At 41.7% G+C, this 6,762-nt stretch overlaps 1 pseudogene; it reads left to right on the forward strand.

The window, feature by feature from the left end:
- The first annotated feature begins 248 nt into the window (after positions 1-248).
- On the forward strand, positions 249-517 carry LOC111529512 (annotated as a pseudogene).
- Positions 518-6,762: the final 6,245 nt, after the last annotated feature.

Here is a 6,762-nt window from a genome sequence, read left to right on the forward strand (position 1 = left end):
TAAAATTGGATTGTCTTTAACACAAAGGATAAATGCTTGAGGAAATGGATACCCCATTTTCCATGATGTGATTATTATACATTGTGTGCCTGTAGCAAAATATCTGATGTACCCCATAAATAAATACACCTACTATGCACCAAAAAAAATAAAAATTATAAAAAAAAAAAAAAAAAGGGAAGGAGAAGAGGTGGCAACGATTTCTAGACTGACCAAAGCCGGCATACTACCTACGTCCTACCACCACCATGCCCAAGAGGAAGGCTGAAGGGGTTGCTAAAGGAGATAAAGCCAAGGTGAAGGACGAACCACAGAGATCTGCGAGGTTGTCTGCTAAACCTGCTCCTCCAAAGCCAGAGCCCAAGCCTAAAAAGGCCCCTGCAAAAAAGGGAGAAAAGATACCCAAAGGGAAAGAGGGAAAAGCTGATGCTGGCAAGGAGGGGAATACGCCTGCAGAAAATGGAGATGCTAAACAGAGCAGGCCCAGAAAGCTGAAGGTGCTGGAGATGCCAAGTGAAGTGTATTCATTTTTGATAACTGTACTTCTGGTGACAGTATAGTTTGAAATACTATTTTTTAAAATCAAGTTTTATAAAAATGCAGAATTTTGTTTTACTTTTTTTTTTTCCCTTAAGCTATGTTGTTAGCACACAGAACACTTCATTGTTGTTTTTGGGGGACGGGGCATGTGTCACTAATAGAATGTCTCCGAAGCTGGATTGATGCAGGGGGGAAACACCTTTCCTTTCTGGTTTTGAGAGGCTTCCTCTTGGCTCCTAAGGGAGGGATTCCCTGACGTTGACACACATGGCCACCTTGGCACAAAAGCCTTGTGGTATGAAAAACAAATTTGTTTTTATGTCCTCATCTCCCTTTCCACCTTTCAGCATAGACTTAACTCCCTTAAACCCATACATCTGTTGGGACCTGACCCCAAATAATTGGTTACCAATGTGTCAGGCAATCTGGACTTTCCAGTGATGCCACTGAGATGGCACCCCTCAAAAGAGCAGTGGTTCCATTTCTAGACTGTGGATCTTTGGATAAATTCTGCCATTTTCATTTCATTTCTTGAGAGTCAAGGTTGGCTCCTGAAAAGTTGTTAAACAACATGCTAAATGTGAAATGTCAATCCTCACTCTAAACCTCTAAAATTTCCCTGTTCAGAGCATCAGATGAAGACTTCATTTTTTTTTTTTTTTTTTTTTTTGAGACAGGGTCTCACCCTGTCTCCCAGACTGGAGTGCAGTGGGGCAATCTCAACCTCTGCCTCCCAGGCTCAAGTGATCCTCCTGCCTCAGCCTCCTGGGCAGCTGGGATTACAGGTGCGCACCACTACCGCCAGGCTAATTCACTGGGTTTTATAGTGGGTTTCCGTCTTTTGGTAGTCCATTGAAGAAGGGAGTTTGAAAATTGTTGTATATCGTTAACGACTGTCTGCTCATGTCCTGCCTGAAATACCATGATTATTTGTGAAAAGTATCTTTAATAAAGCTGGATACAGTTTGGCTTGGAAAAAAATTTAAAAAAAAGAAAAATGGGAGATTTCCCCCACTTTGAGTATTAGGAGTCTCCTGTACCATTCTTATCCAAAATTTGAAGGCTTCTCCTGGAGTTGTCTGTGTTTATTTCCTGGTACCTACTTCTGGGTTTTGGCCTGCCTTGCATCACGGACAAGGCTGAGTGATACTCGTGGAAAAACAGGAACTGGTCTACCCGTCCTCCCACTGGTCTGCTACTGTTTACTTTTCTGATTCCTCAAATAGCTTCTCCAGGCATTACTTCCGGGTTGTATATTTTCATTGAGTGGGTGAAACAGAGTAGAGTGGGCTTATTCAATTTTACCTGGAGCTGGCACTCTTTTTTTTTTTTTCTTTTTGAGACGGAGTCTCGCTCTGTCACGGAGGCTGGAGCGCAGTCGCGAGATCTCGGCTCACTGCAAGCTCCGCCTCCCGGGTTCACGCCATTCTCCTACCTCAGCCTCCCGAGTAGCTGGGACTGCAGGCTCGCCACCAGGCCTAGATACTTTTTTTTTTTTTTTTTTTTTTTTGTATTTTTAGTAGAGACGGGGTTTCACCGTGTTAGCCAGGATGGTCTCGATTTCCTGACCTTGTGATCCGCCCGCCTCAGCCTCCCAAAGTGCTGGGATTACAGGCCTGAGCCACCACGCCGGGCCGGAACTGGCACCCTTATTTGTAACTCTTTGAGGTTCCAAGGTAGGTAATTCACAATCACAGCAGTCTTTGTGGTAAACATATGAATACTTGTGACCTATTGGTTTTATTCCAATGGTAATGGAAGCCTGGACTGTTACAGAAGAAACTCAGAAAGGAGGCAACACTTACCCTTCCCCAAAAGCATTTGCACTCTTACAATTTACCTGCCAGTGATGGCTTCTGTGGGCAGTATTGTGAATCTTGGGGTACTGATCCCAAACAAAATTGGGAATTTGGTTAAATGCATCATGGAGAACACACACTTTCCCTTCCACAGCCTTTGCCAACCTCATGACACTTTATGCACTTCCTCATGCAGAAGGATTCCTGCATCCCTTTATTCCTGGAATGGGTATGTCGGGTCTAATCACTTTATCAACTATGATTAGAGTGCTTTATTGAGATGATTGTTGTGTCTAAGCTCAGAGGGAAATTGGGCTGGGTTCCATTAGTGATCTGTTATCGTCTAGATAAAAATCAATGGCAGGAGCGTGCTGTTGTATTATTTGCCAATGTTCCTCTTCTTATATCAAAATTGTATACAAAAGATTTGCTATTGTCTGGTACAGTTTTTGTGTGAATTTAAGGTAATTGGCCTCCCTTACCTCATGTCCCTTCTACTGTCGTTCTCTCTAGTTGTGAACTAAAGGCTTGATCATCTGTTAAAGTAATTTTCAGGATCAGTGAGCAGCTGTAGGAAGCTTTTAGAGAGAGGTAAATGGTGGGTGTGAGTAGGCAGACTTTCCTTGAATCCTCTCATGCTGTCTTGTACATCTAGTAAGGCCAGTCATATCCATCTGGATATAATATAATAACATGGGAACTTTTCCCGATTGGAAGAGGGGATGGACAGGCTTAAAGGGCAGGCCAGGCAAATGACATGATGTCAGTTTTTAGGTAGAGTTTCTTAGCCGGGTCAGTTGTTGCTGTTTCTTCTTTCCTGCAAAAGTCACTCCATCGAAAAGGACCCACTACTAGCAAATACAACTCCACAAGCCCTTGGCCTCCATGCAGGCAGGAAAGGGCATCTGACTAGGAAGAGCCTAGCTGACCTGGACATATGTGAGCTAGCTTGGAAGAGCTTGGAAGGGCTGTGGGTTTTGGAATAACATCCACTTGGCTTTGAATTGTGAACTTACAATTTACTCATTGTAAGACTGAGGGTAAATTGGCATTCCTTTGAGCCTGTTTCCTCATCTGTAAAATAGAATACTAATGTTTACCCATTTCCCTCTCTGTAGGGTAACTGTGAAAGCTAACAGACATAATCCGAAGAAGAAAATGATTGGCATTGCTGTAGGTCCTCAGCAAATGTTAGTTCTTTAATATTCTTAGATTGCGTTGTGGGTGGCAGGCAATCACCGCTTACCTTGGCTCTTCTGTCTGGGGTGGGTGGAAGCAGGGATAAAATCATGAGAGGTCACATTGAGTTGAAAGTCTCGACCTTTCTTGGATGGGTAAAGGAGCCATCATGTTTTTCATGCTGCAAATAAATTAGTCCCTCAAGTCAAATGTTACTAGAGCTAATAATGAGCTACCTTTTTATAGCAACTACCATGAAATTCAGAACAGTTTTTAATTGTGAGTCTCTTTCTTTAAAACAAAAAGTTCACATGAGCAAATGCTAATATTTTAAGAAAATTCTTGGAGGGACTTTAATTGACACATGTAAATGCTGTAGTTCGATTTGCATTTAAATAGACATTCTAAACATTTTCTTTTAAATGGGCTTTATTTCTGTCTTGTAAAACTAAAAATTGATTTTTTCTTTTTAGCAAAAGGGGTGCCCGGTAAGGTTCCTGGTTAAGAGATGTGGTACAGCTGTTCTTTTATGTCCTACTCAGAGTGAAAATAGCCTTACCAGAGCAAGGTATAAGTGAACAATAGAAGCAATATTTTTAAAAAATGTGCCTCTGCAAAGGATTGATCAGTGGCTTAAAAAAGGTTGACATCAGCGTGACATTCTCTCCATCAATGCACAAGGCCGCACAGAAAAATCTTCCCTATTTACAAGCATAGTCAACCTTTCATCTCTCATTTCCCATGAAGACCGCAGTGACCCTCTTAAAATCCACTGTGGGGGTGAGCTTTTTTTTCTCCCTTTCCTCCTCCTATATTGGAATAGGAGACTTCTCTGAAAAAGCCTCTAATAGTGGAGTTTTGGGAGATGGAATTCTCATCTGGAATTTCTTACCAAAGTAATTTTTTTTTTTTTTTGTGAGACAGAGTCTTACTCTGTTGCTCAGGCTGGAGTGCAGTGGCGCGATCATGGCTCACTGCAACCTCCACCTCCCTTTTTCAAATGATTCTCCTGCCTCAGCCTCCTGAGTAGCTGGGATTACAGGCATGTGCCACCACGCCCGGCTAATTTTTTTTGTATTTTTAGTAGAGACAAGGTTTTACCATATTGACCAGGCTGGTCTCGAACTCCCAACCTCAGGTGATCCACCTGCCTCGGCCTCCCAAAGTTCTGGGATTACAGGCATGAGTCACCATGCCCAGCCACCAAAGTAATCCTTGAACAGGTGTTTGGTACATTTCCCCAGGTTCCTGAGAAGGAGAATCACAGGATGGAGCTTAGAATTTATTGAGGTCCCTTATTTAAGTCTCACTTTAGGTCTGTGGTAGGAAAGACTAGGGACTCACCCAAATCCTTGTTCTCCTCTTCATTCTGGGCTAGACTATGTACCCTTCGTACAGTTAGGTTTGGTCACATGCCCGAGTTTTATTCAAAATTGATATGTACCACCTCCAGCTTGGTTCATAAAAACCTCTCACATGTACCTTGCTTTTTTCTCCTTCTGGCTGGTTGGAATGATGTGATTCCCAGGGCAACCTTGGAAGCCACTTGTTGAAGATGTTATGACCCTACCAGCTTAAGTTCCCGGAGTGACTATTCTGCCAACTTATTCACTTGCTCAGTACCGTTTCCATGAACAAGAAATAAACTTCTATTGAATCTGGGCCATTATACATTTTTTTTTTCATTTGCTATAGCAGGTAGCCTATCCTTATAAAATAAATAATAAAACCTCCCTTATAATAATATTTTGGTATACTATGTATTTTAACAGTGCTGTGTGTTCTGCTGACATAGGACCAACACTCCTTTAAGTGCTTGGTGTAACACTTAATCCTCATACATCCCCTTCTCTGGGAATCTGAGGCCTAGGTTATTGTGCGGTGATTCTAAAGTAGATTTTACTCAGAATGTCTGGTATTCTCATCCTTCTAGATTACTTCAAGGACCTTTCGTTTTTTGAAAACAGTCACAATATATTCAACCATTCATTCATTTGACCATTTGATGAATAAATCATCCATTCATTTGATGATCTGTTCTCAAAAATGTTCCAGACGTGAAAGGCAGTTTACAAGATGAAGACTTTATCTCGTTTACCCCTGCTCTCTCTGACATCTTTCTGAAGCTGCTCCTGACTGCTGCTTCTCACCTCTTCTCCATAAATCCTAATTTCTTGGAAGATCAATTTTTTAAACATTTCCTGATGGTCCTGATTTGTCATTTGCTCCTATGGGATGCTTGGTGGCTTCTCATTCTTTTAAACTTCATTTAGGCACTTGGATAATTTGGTCTGGGGAGACTTAACCCTAGAAGTCTTTTTTCTTATCGCTCATAATACTTTTTTTTTTTTTTTAAATATACTACACTTATTTGCCATTTATAGTGATTCTTTTTTTTCCCATTTCCCTGCCCCTTTTTGGTTATACTTATTCTCTTGTGAGTTTTTCTGTACCACTCTATTACTAATTCTCCCTCCTTCCCTCCCTTCCTTCCTTTTTTTTTGAGACAGAGTTTTCACTCTTGTTGTCCAGGCTAGAGTGCGGTGGCGCGATCTCAGCTCACTGCAACCTCTGCCTCCCGGGTTCAAGCGATTCTCCTGCCTCATCCTCCTGAGTAGCTGGGATTACAGGCAGCAGATACAATGCCCAACTGATTTTTTGCATTTTTAGTAGAGACAGGGTTTCACCATGTTGGTCAGGCTGGTCTCAAACTCCTGACCTCAGGTGTTCCACTTGCTTCAGTTTCCCAAAGTGCTGGGATTATAGGCATGAGCTACCACACCTGGCCTACTGATTTTTCTTTTTCTTTCTTTTTAAATTTTTTTAAATGTTTTTTTTTTTTTGGGGGGGGGGCTTCTTTTTAAAATTGATGTACAGGTATTCTTTGTGTATGAACAGTATTAATCCCATTTTTAATTTACGTTACAGATATTTTTCCCAATCTGCCTTTGGTCTTTTGAAAATATGCATGCAAGTTATATTACTTTGCACTTCCTAAAAAATGTCAGCATATACTTTTTATTTGTGCATGTAATACCTTATACATTCTTATAAAAAGTCAAAGGGTATAAATAACATAAAGAAGTCCAGGCGCGGTGGCTCAAGCCTGTAATCCCAGCACTTTGGGAGGCTGAGACGGGCGGATCACGAGGTCAGGAGATCAAGACCATCCTGGCTAACACAGTGAAACCCCGTCTCTACTAAAAAAAAAAAAGGCAAAAAACTAGCCGGGCGAGGTGGCGGG

Source organism: Piliocolobus tephrosceles, chromosome 14 (genome assembly GCF_002776525.5).
Source record: "Piliocolobus tephrosceles isolate RC106 chromosome 14, ASM277652v3, whole genome shotgun sequence".
NCBI classification, from domain to species: domain Eukaryota; kingdom Metazoa; phylum Chordata; class Mammalia; order Primates; family Cercopithecidae; genus Piliocolobus; species Piliocolobus tephrosceles.